The 12,241-nt window shown below is 36.7% G+C and overlaps 2 pseudogenes; both read left to right on the forward strand.

Moving 5' to 3' along the window:
* The first annotated feature begins 503 nt into the window (after nucleotides 1-503).
* Nucleotides 504-622, forward strand: LOC112469626 (annotated as a pseudogene).
* Nucleotides 623-8,636: 8,014 nt separating this feature from the next.
* On the forward strand, nucleotides 8,637-8,755 carry LOC112469656 (annotated as a pseudogene).
* The last annotated feature ends 3,486 nt before the right edge of the window (nucleotides 8,756-12,241 follow it).

A 12,241-nucleotide genomic window follows, 5' to 3' on the forward strand; every position in this document is an offset into this window, starting at 1 on the left:
TAAGTGACCCCAGGTGATCCATATTTTTTGGGTGAGGGGAGCCAACTTTGCTTCCACAAAGTTCTGCTGAATTCTCTTTGCTGTGGAGTTCCCAGTTTCTTGTCAATGTAGGGTGAAGTTCTCTAGACTCAAAGGACCATGGCGATTTATGATGAAGGTAAAGTTTGCTAGAGATCAAAGATCTTGGTCATCTACTCAGGAGTAGGGTGTGGTGAGAGGGGCATAGGTTTTGAAACCAGACTCCTTGTTCCACGACTTTCGAGATGTGTGTCATTGAACAAGCTTTTTAAACTCTGGTTCCTTCTGTGTGAAGTGGGCTAACAGTAGCTTTCTTATAGATTATTTGGAAGCTTAAAGTAAGTGAAAGTACCTGTCATAAACAGATAAATAGTGTTAGGTCCAGTCTATGGCCATGCCACCCTGAACAAGCCCGATTTTCTTATAGATTATTTGGAAGCCTAAAGTAAGTGAAAGTACCTGTCATATACCTAGTGTTAGGTCTAGTCTATGGCCATGCCACCCTGAACAAGCCCGATCCTGTCTGATCTTGGAAGCTAAGCAAGGTCGGGCCAGGTTAGTACTTGGATGGGAGACCACCTAGGAAGACCAGGTGCTGTAGGTATAACAAATAAAAAATAAGAGATTGTAAGCTGACAAGTTCCTTGCAGTCTGTGAGATCAGCCAAGGGTTGCCTCACCTAAAAAAATTAAATAAATAAATAGTGTTAGTCCCCTGATCTGTCCACCTGTAATTCCTCTCCATTGCAAGACTGTGGTTCTGCTGAAGATCTGTGCTCTGCAAAGGCTCCTTGGAACAGTATTGTTGGCAGTGAGGAGTCTGGTCTTTAAGAGAAGACTTCCGAGTATTTTAGCAAAGTTTTTTCCTCAGTGACCCAGGTTCCTTTTATGTCTGGGATAGAGTTTCTGAAGCGGATCCTTGGGAACTAAATATAATTGTCGTTAGATTATTATTTATATAGCACCTTCCACTTCGCTTCCAGAAACTAACAAAATATTCTTAACTTTTAGTCAGTTGCTTCTCGCACAAAGGAGTTATTCTCTACCTGAAGCTAATTTCTCTGTCCATCAGTGTACCTTGTCATTTAATAAAATTCATTTATAATCTGTTCACTTTTATGTGTCTTGTTGGAACTTAATGTTTTCAAACTTTATGTGTGTTTCCTTTGTTGTCACAAACATTTGTAATGTTCTTGAAACAGAAGGCATCTTGCATATGTTTTCAGGAAGTCTCTATATAACACCTAGTATAAGATGTACAGTGTGATTAAGAAATGCCAAGACAGTTCCTAACAGTATAGTTAGAGTCACATTTGACCTTTGGTTTCTGAGCTAGGTTTCTCTGAGCACATGCATGGTGGAATTTTTCCTAGTAGAAAATGAAAAAAAGGTCATGGCTCAATGAGCAAGTCTGCTTAGTTTCACACTGTGGCCAAAGCGTGAAACCATATGGCACCAACCTGAGAAACACCCATTTATTATTTTATTTTCTCATCGATTCATTTGTTTTCTAGTTTGTTGACTATTTAGTGCTTTCTATATGAAAAACACCATTGTGGGTCTTCTGGAGAACAGACAAGTTAATTGTAGCTGTCAAACCAGCTCACATGATATGGACAGTCTGGTGATTGGAACATTTTTGTAGTGTCAAAAACTAACACAACAGTTTGTTTTCATCAGAGTACTGTTTCCATATGAGTGGGAGGAATAGGTTTACTTGCTAATATGTAGTCATAACCCACTAACTGCATATATATACAGATGTCTTAACAGTGGCATCCTTTTGCCTTCCCTGTCATCATGTATTAGGTCCATGTGCTGAAGTCTGTACTGGTAAAATGGTCACAGGGCATTGGTTTGGTTTTGATACTGGTTGTAGTATCATTGGCCAGAAATGCAGAGAGAACAGGCAGAAGAAAAGTGAGGGAGAATATATCTATTTCTTACAATAGGAGTTTCAGCATCTCAATTTTTGATGATGGCAACTTAATATTTTTAAAAAACAATATACACAAGATAATTTAGCAAAATTAAACGTAGACAAAAGCCAAAATAAAACAAAAATCATTTATCTCCATAGCCCAGATATAAGCAAAACTAATGTTTGATGTATTTCTTACAAAGTTATATATGTACAGTGCACATATATTCATAAATATGCAGCTCTACTTAAAAGGATTATAAAAAGCAATCTAAAATGGATACTAGAAACAACATGGGGGTGGGAGGAGGTAGAAGAAGGTAAAGGGAATCAAATATATGATGACAGAGACTTAACTTTGGGTGGTAAAGACAATGCAATAGACAGATGATGTAGTATAGAATTGTACACTTGAAACTTTTACCATATTAATGCCACCCCAATAAATATAATTAAAATAATGAATACTAAAAAACAACAGTATTGAATAATATGAAATAAAAAGTTGGTCTTCTGTCCAACACCATCCCCTCTCTTTGTATATGAAGTAGTTTTTGACCATTTCTATTTTTATTTTTCTGATACCTACTTTCATAATTCCAAATAATAATCTCACAACTTCATTAAGAATTTATCAGTGGATCCCCACACTATAAAAGAAACAGCTCACATATACTAATTTACAAATTTTAGTAAAAATAAATTGGCTTCTATTTGCATAATATTATAGTTTTAAATAATAAACTTGAGTGTATTTTATTTGGTAACCTTAAATACATATTTTGACTCTCGATTAGGTAATATGTATAAATGTGGTGCATCTCTAGCAATCCTTCCTTTTTTGTTTTTCGCTACAAGTTGTGTTTATTTATCCAGGGTCACAGTTGATGGTTTTGCAGACAACTCCAGGGGGCACCCCATTCATTCATAGTCATCATCTATTTCTATAGTTATTGCGATGGAGTGTCTTGCAGATGAGGCACTATTTTATAATCCACACATATTGTTTGTCTAAGAATAGACAAGACTGATAAATTTTGTGCAGTATGTTCTGCAACGATTATAAACTCTTTAGTCTGTATGTTTTGTTCATGTTTATTCTGAAACCTGAAAACCAATAAATATAACTGTATTTATTCACTGTAAAACTGTAAAGTGTGACATGATCCTTCTGGAAATACAGACTTATATGTGACTAAAGCTCTGTTGCTTAAGGAAGAACGTCCTAAGCGCGAGAGTTGAAGAATTGTCTTACATGCCTTCGCTTTGTTCAAAATCATGTTATATTTCAGTTTGCTTCATATTTTGACCATAGTTTTTTTCATTCCCCCCTTGAATTTTTAATTTCAATTTTTGTGGTTAATGAAAGCTCATCACTAAATCTTTAATGAGATATTTGTTACTGCTACTTAAAGATCCCCTTCAAGAATGCTTTGATTTTTTTCTTCTAGTTTAGATCAACTGGGTCTAAATTTCTAGGTCTGCCATTCATTTTTTTCTAGCATTTTTGATATTTTCAAACTTTTCCCCTCTTTTTGGTTATACTTACCGTTTTCTGGGTCCCATGTTTTCCTTTATTCTAAAATTCTTACTGTATTTATTGGAATACATTCTCAAATAATTTTGTTAGAAAATGTGCATGGGAGATAACTTTGAGTCTTTAAATGTCTGAATTTCTTCCACTCCGAATGCCAAAATAAGGAAACTTATACTCTGAAGTGTGACTACCCATAATGAGAGACAAACCTTTTCCATTTGGTCAGTGTACTTTTAAACAGCATGTCTTCCTTTTAAGACTGGGTTAGAACACTGTGCTGCCAGCATTCCTTGAAATGTTATGGTTCTGCACCATCATTTTTAATGGCTTCTTAGTAGTCAATTATTTAACTCAATGATAATCAGTAGACACCTAGATCGTATCTAATAGCAAATAAAAACAATGCTATGAAGACCATGCTTATTCTTATATAATAAAGCAAACTCTTAAATGCAGGTTACTATATGCCAATATCCATCTATGTCCTTTACATGTAATAACTTATTAATTCCTACAGTAGCCCTACAAGGTTGTTACAATTGTCCCCATTTTACAGATGAGGAAACATGCACAGGGAGGTTAAGTGATTTATACACAGTCAGACATCTTGTAAATGGCAAAGTTGGGATTAGAACTCGGGCAGTTTGGCTCTAGAGTCTGCTATTAACCCCCCTGTTGTTATTTCCTTAGTCTAAATCCCTGGAAATGAAACTGAGGGGTCATGAAGAGAGCATTCTGTTTTTATTAAAGAAGAAAGCACTCCCAGTATTTACTAGGCACAAAAGCAGTGGGATGTTAGAGGTGATGTAATCTGAGATTTTCAGTTTCATAATGAAAATTTCAAAGAATGGCTGGAGAGTGGCTCAGAGGGATTCTCAGGGTAAAAAAACCCAGCTCTGAGAATTGAAGGAATTCTACCCATTGTGGAAAATTGCATTCTCAACTAGCAAAAGTTGATTTTATCATTTCTGCCCTGTAGGGAGCTTTCCATTGTCCTGTTTATTTCCTAGAGAGGGAGGGGAAAAATAAGCAGAACAGAAAATGAGGTTAGCTATGGCCTTGCAATTACACCATGCTGACAGTGGCATATGGAACACCTCTTCTGAACTCATACTGTACATGTCTCTTAGGGTAATCTACAGTTTATATGGTTTTATAAATGTATTTAGGGAAGTAGAATCCAAGGCAGGGGAAGGGATATTAATGTCCAAAAGCCAAAGGGCTGTCAAAACAGCCTCTTAGTGATCTGGTATTTATACTGAGATTATATGGCCATTCAAAGAAAGTTTATTGCTGAGCAGCTGAATTTGTTTTTGTTTTGTTTTGTTTTGTTTTTTTAAAGGAGAATGAAGGAGTTCCAAATGGATATTATTTATTCATTAGTTTTTACTGCCAGCCTTCTGTATGCTAAGAGATGAAACTTTCAGAAGCTGATGCTATAAGGAATGTGAGAATTCTGAGAAATGTTTGCCTCATCTCCTTATTTGATACCAGCTAATTGGTTGCAAGCAGTAAGAGATTACTAAGGCTGAAGGATAAAGGAGTACTCATTATATTGCAGGTAAAGAGGTAGCTATTTGAAAGGATAGTGTGTTTAAAAAATATGCAAATAAAGATGCCAAAGAAAGTGTATTTCCAAGGAAGCAGCCACGAGCTAGAATAACATTACTAGCCCCAGTATTTTCCTTAGTTGCTGAGTTTTGTGGGGATAGAAAAATATTTTTCCTCTCTACTTTTTAAGTCTTTCTGGCTGGACTAAAAATCAAATTAACATGAGACAGATTAACAGGAGAAAATGACTAAATTTATTATGTATGTTCATATTGGAGTTCCATAAGAATATTGAGACCTCAGGACATATTGGGCAGTTGAGACTTAGATGCTATTCTGGACAAAGGAGGCAGGGGTCTAGGATTTCAAAGGGGAAGTAGGCAGTTCAAAGATACATGAGAAAGAGCAAACGTGGTAAACAGATTCTTGCTGGACCACACAGAAACAACCGGACACAGAGGGGCGTCCAACAAACAGACTTAGCTAGATTTCTGCCTCTCTGCCACTGAATTCATTGTTGCTAAGGTGACCATGCTAAGGTTCCCTTTCTGAAGCAGGTTTTTCTATCTAAATTTTTTTAGGCAGGTAAAGGGAGAGGTTGAAAAGCTCTTCTTGAATTTGTTGGATTTTAATTGTTTTCAATTCAAAATAATCTGCATGCTAGGGTGGCATATTCTGGGGAGACTCATTCTAGATCCCCATTGTTTCAACTCAGGTGCATTTATATGTATTGAGCAAAGTTTTTGTTTTGTAAGAGAACCTTTCAAGAGATGTATATAGGAATATAGAAAAGAAAGATTTAGGTGTTCCTGGAGAATGGAAAGATGGGGATAAGCTGTATTCTGCAGAGCCAGTCTTATCAAAGTAATGAGGAAGATAGATAGACCATGGGCATTCTCAGTATTTTTTTTCTCTTTCAGTGAAATCTTATCTCCATTCCCACTTGTACACATAGTATACTGTTCTCTATCAAAATAATTTCTGATAGAATCATGTTTCTTTAAGTGGTGAAATAAACTTCAGTGTATTATTTCCTTGGGATATTTTAAACACAGAAACAAAGTATTAATCATAAGATAGTAGAAGGCAAGAACATTTTCGGGGGAAAAGTTGGGAGACTTGGCCTACCAGATATCAAAATTTGTCTACTGCAACAATTTGGTATTGGTGTAGGTACAGAAAAACAGATCCATGGGATTAAATAAATCAATGAGCAAATCTGTGTACATGGAAATTTGATATATCACAAATGATTTTCCAAAGGCATGTATATACCAGACAGAAGAATCAGTAGGAAATTTTAATTTGGAAAGCAGAATTTAGAATAAAATAGACCATCTTTATGACTTCAGGATAGGGAAGAGTTTTTTTTTTTTAGCACAAAAATATAATTCAGAGGGGAAAATATTGGATAAATTTAGCTATATTAAAATGAAAAACTGCTTTTTATTGAAAAATACAATAAAGAAAACCTAAAGGCAGGCCATAAACAGAGAGATATGGTTCATGTAACTGATAAAAGAATGGCATCCAGAGTATACAAAGAACTCTTACAAATCACTAAGACTAACTCAGTAGAAAAGTGGGCAAAAGATATGAACAGATAGTTCTCAGAATCAGAAAACAGGATGACCAATAACCTTTGACCTAGAAGGTCTTGACATTCTCCTTAGCTTGACTAAAATTCAGATAGGCCAGACCTCCCTTTTCTTAGAACACTTACTTAAGAAAACTTCAAATTATAAATTCTTCCTCTGTGCCTTTGAGATGTAAATCTCTTGAAAAGACTCTTGCCAGTTTTATAAACTGTTTTTCTTAAGGACCTGGAAGCCATCCCTTTGAAATGTAACCATTAAGGGAGATACACCTGCCTCTATCTCCCAGGCTTTGTGGGAAGGGGAACACAGGTAGCCTAGTCCCAGAGGAAAAAAAATTGCCAACTCAGAAGTAACAATGGGCTCAGCACACCCCATTAATTGACTTCTGTCCTAACATTCTCCAGTACTCTTCCACTAACTCACCCCAGCAGTTCAAAATCCTCCTGGTCTTGGTTTCAGCAGATTTGAATTCAGACTACATTTTGAACTCAAAATGCATCTCTATACTGTTGCATAGCCATGAGGAAAGTCTTCTTACCTGTTTGTCCATGAAACTTTTGCTCTGATACCTATCATCAGGAAAATGCAAAATTAAAACTACATATAAATGCCATTTTATAGCCACCAGAATGGTAAATATTAGTGGGAATAGAGAACAATCCTGGTGCAAATATAAATTGGCATAATCCTATTGGGGTACAATTTGGCAATTGCAAGAAAAGTTGAGGCTGTGCCTATCCTCTGCAATTGACCCAGAAATACCATTTCTAGATATATACCATAGAGAAACTCTCCCTCAAGTGCACAGAAAGATATGAGAATAGTACTTACAGCTGCTATGTTATAATTAAAAAACACTGGAAACAATCTAATTATTATCTGTGAGAGATGGACAAAAATTAAGATACAAACAAGAACAGAATGCACTACTGCACAAAAGTCATGAATATAAAGTTGACCAAAGAAATGTTGCAGAATACATACAATATCACATCTTGAACGTAAAATTTAAAAACATCAAACAACATTGCCTTGAATGTAAAATTTAAAAACATCAAACATCCAAACATATCACCATGCATTTTATTTATTTATTTACGTACTTATTTATTTATTTTTGCTAACATCATTTTCAAATTCTGAGTGGTTACCTCTAAAGACAGGGGTGAGGAGGGAGAGGGTGATGGATTGGGGAGGAACACACAGGATTTCACATGGGTTGACATTGGTTTATTTTTTGAGTCTAGTGGTAGAATCAAAAGATAAAATATTTTTACATTTAATGTATAAAATTTTCATAATAAATTACAAAAGGTGATTTTGGGAAAAGAGTTGGATGCTTCTACTTCATTATGTCAATTTCTAGGTGTCACTTCAAGTTTTTACTGTGTCCTTGAGGCAGAGTGCTCTTTGACTTGTAAATGGTATTCGACCAAGTTTGGGCTGGTGATTGAATATAACTCCGATCCAGCCCCTGCCTCTGGAACATGGTGTGATCTTTCAGTCATCAAAGTACTTTTGGGACATTCAAGCTTCCTTCAGGAAGAGATGGAAATGCCAATACCTAACATGCAAATTTTGGAAATAATATTTGTCTCTGTGAGCCCATTAGGCTTCTTGTACATCATAGGCAGGATGTTCAGAGACAATCATGCCAAAGGTCACTATGATCTAGATAAGAAGGTAGACAGGGACCTGGAACTGAAGATGGGGTCCTTCAAAGAATTCTTTCTGCCTTTATTCTTCCTCATCCAGCTCAGTTTTCTTGATGAGGGTCTCTGGCTAAGAGTAAGGGGCCTGGAGGATACCTTTGTTAAAGCCCCTGAGTGGAAGTTAAGGAACCTGTCAGGGAAATGCCACTGTGGTTTGTCTTCTACTCACTGCTACCAAATGCTGGCAAACCACACAGAATGATTTGGGATGAAGAGTGAGGCATGGCATTATTATCTGGTTGGGAAACCTATCAGAAAATGCTTTCTGATATATAAGAAGACCCTAATATAAGAATTTCAGTCTATGGCCATGCTATCCTGAACAAGCCCGATTCCGTATAATCTCAGAAGCTAAGCAGGGTCGGGCCTGGTTAGTACTTGGATGGGAGACCACCTAGGAAGACCAGGTGCTGTAGGCGTAAAAAATAAAAAAATAAGGGATTTTGGTTGACAAGGTCCTTGCAATCTGTGAGGTTAACCAAGGGTTGTCGCGCCTAAAAAAAAAAAGAATTTCATTTAATATAAGAATTTCATCCATATAAATATAAATTCCCAAAGAAAAAGAAGCACTGTCTTCTGAGTGCTCTGTAGTTGGTTTTACTTTTCATTTTCTTTTAAATTTGTATTACAGAATAGCTTTGGATAATCAAGAGAAATTAAAGAATGGCTCTTCTAAGTCCTCCCTAGCCTTCAACTGAATTGCAAAGCAAAACTGTAAGCACTAAATGAGAGAAAAGCAGCCTATTCGCAAGTTTTGTGGATGTGGTAGACAAATGTAGAAGTGGCACCGATTACCTGTCTTCTTAATTGGGCTGGTGGTTCCAAGGCAGAACACTAAGAACTACCATTCTACTCTGTTTTTATGAGTTTGATAGTTTTGATAACTTGTGTCAATAGAACCATGTAATATTTTTCTTTTGGTAGGTAACTGGCTTATTTTACTTAGCATAATGTCCTTTAGGACCTTAACTGCTAACTTTCTGGGAAAAAAATTGGGTGTTTTTTCTATTATGCATAAATAAAATCGAAAAATGAGTTTGGTATGACCACAAATACTCATGAAAAATTCTTAAGGAAAAAAATACAAGGTACTAAGTAATGTGGGGAATGTGATTCTATTTCAGTTTAAAAAGGCAAAGAAATATACATCTGATTTTTCAAATATGTAAATATTTGAACAAGGAGAAAGTATGACAGGACACACACACTAAATTGTGACTGTTGGTTACTTCAGAATGTGGGATAAAGTAGAAGGGAAATTAGATTTTTCTTTATACTTTCTGAAGTTTCACCTGTTATAATACTGATCTGCTGAAAATCAAAGTAAAAAAGCTTTAAAAAAAAATTAACAATATAATGGATGTAAAATTTTTGACACTCTGTTTCATAGATTATTTGCTTTCGTTTTCTATTCTTTGGTGGAATTTCCAGCTCCTTTCTTGTACCTTTTCATTCCATACCAGGGCTCTGCAGACTGGGGAGATAGATGTAAAGTAGCTCTTTATTTTATGGGGATTAGGGATCTTTGAGTAGCCCCAGTCTGAAGTTTGAGGTTTCGTTCTTGTTTATAGTATATGTGTATATATTTTATTCTACAATTATCTGTGTGACTATATCTTAGTCTGCTTGACCCTGGTGATATGATAGGGGAATACGCTAGGCCCAGTTTCTGCCCTTAAGAAGGTTACTTTCTGGCGGATATACCCAGAAGGGGACAGGAGTAGTTTAAAGCAGAGACAATTTAGGCAAGTTGTTGTCTAAAAGTGAAACTGGACCAACATCTTTGAAGTTCTGAAAATATAACAAAACTAGTCGTTTAACAGAAGCCTTTATGCTAAGAAAGAACAAGATTCAGTCTTACCAAGGATTTAAGTTCTTGGGTTTAATTTGGTGAGAATGAGGTTAATATTCTATCACTGACAACAAATAGCAACCATCATTAGTCAACTTTAACACTTAATTGCAGCTTGAAACACCATAAGCTGTGCATATGGAATTTCTGCTTTAGCTGAGCAGTAGGCAATATAGCATATGCAGTCTCTAAGAGATGCTCTGAACATGCAAAGAAAGTGACACTTGCTTTAGGAAATCTCTCCCTTCTTGGCAAATGTGTTGCACAGCAAACCTTTATCCAGCTTCGTATAGACCTTCTGCTTCAGCAGTAGTCCTAAAATTACTTCTCTATTTACTACTGCTATTAAAAGTCTCTTGTGGCCATACGCAGTAGTAATCTCCAGATTACTAGAAACACTTAGGGGCATCTGGTACAATATGCAAATTGGAAACACGTTGAGATGTTAATCTCAAATATCTGAAGTTACCCAACTATCTCAGAGGATTTGAGGAAATTGTCATCTGGGGGGAAAAGTAACACTGTAGTCCAGAGAGAAGAGGTTTGAGTGTGAGTTGGTATACGTGGTATGTTTAAAGCTGGGAAGGAACCCCATCTGCTTTATATAAGTAAGCCATTCAGAGAGTGTGGAAGCTAGCTGCTCAGATCGTGTGATTTGAAGGTGATTAGAGAGCCCTGTATTTTATCTTTCTCACTGCTTGTTTGTATTTCCTTCTTTTCATTTTCTAGAACTTTTGGACTGAAAAGAAAATACCTGTCAAGAAAAACTGTGAAAGATGTTGAACTGGGCAAAGGAAGATTAGTACATGTCTTGCCTAGCTCATCCATCAGGGTTATTGCTATCTTTCATTGTTTCGAGTTATTTTACAACTCTGAAAATTTTAGCAAACTGATGATAATTGATTCTTATCTATAGAATTGCAAATTAATTGAGTCCAGTGAAATGCAGTTATTTATTGCCTTGTAGATAGCCATTTTGCATTGTTTGTAGATTCAATTTAGAGTTTCTTATTCTCTACATTCTTTGCAATCCCCTTGGGACCAGGTAACCAAGCAGTTCCCCTTCTGTAAGTGTCCTCTTGGCCTGGCCGTCGGGCCAAACAGCACATTGTAGTCTCTGAATGTGGCCCAACCAACACCTCAATTTTCCTGCCTCCTCTCTACATTATTTCCCTTCAGAGATTTTATTCCCTTAATCTTAAGGGGATGTTGAAGGAGGAAGGTCTGTCTTCTGTAACTTCTTCAAAGCTGAGATAAGGCTGTAGTCCCTGACTACTGGGAATAAAAATTTCCAAAAGCCTATTCTAAGGGCCCCAGAGGCAGACAACGTGAAGTTGTTCCAGCATGTAGAGGTGGTAGAAAGCCTTGTAACATAGAAGATATAAACTTAGCAAAAAGATAGAAAAGACAAGTCAAAGTTAATAGTTGAGGTAATTGACGATGAAGTTACTTTTTCATGGCAGTTTGTTATTTCAAGGTACGCAAAAGTTCCCTGATTCCCTGGGACATGTGGACTTATCTAGTTTGCAGAACAAGAAAGAACTTAAGATCTTCCACGGGTTCACAGGAATAGGTTGCATTTTCTGGTTTATTTTCTGGAGGAACCTGTGAGGACTCATAAGAGACTGGTTTAATTTGAGATAAATATACCCACCCAGCTGTTGATTCCTTGTAATTTGACAACAGCTGTGAACTTAACAAAACTTGGTAGGGCCTTTTCTGTTTGCCTTGAGGGGTGACTTTCAACAGATTGCAGGGAGGTAGTTGCTCTGCTAGTAGGAAACCCTGACATAGAGGTGGATTGTCTATGAATGGTTTAGACTTAGGTTCTCTATAAATGTGCTCTGTGTGGTGGGTGAGGGAGCTGCCCCTTCTTTTGGCTGTGTCCCAGTTTTCTGGACAGGGTGCTCTCTGCACTGGACCCTGGTCCTGATGTGTGGCAGAGAACTTCATTGCTAGTCCTGGTCTCACAATGGGAAGAGTAAATTACATTAGGCTGACTATTCCTGTCACTGTATAATTAGCATTGGAGAGAGGCCCACTGGATGGGGCA

The sequence above is a fragment of the Pteropus alecto genome, unplaced genomic scaffold (assembly GCF_000325575.1).
Source record: "Pteropus alecto unplaced genomic scaffold, ASM32557v1 scaffold86, whole genome shotgun sequence".
NCBI lineage: Eukaryota > Metazoa > Chordata > Mammalia > Chiroptera > Pteropodidae > Pteropus > Pteropus alecto.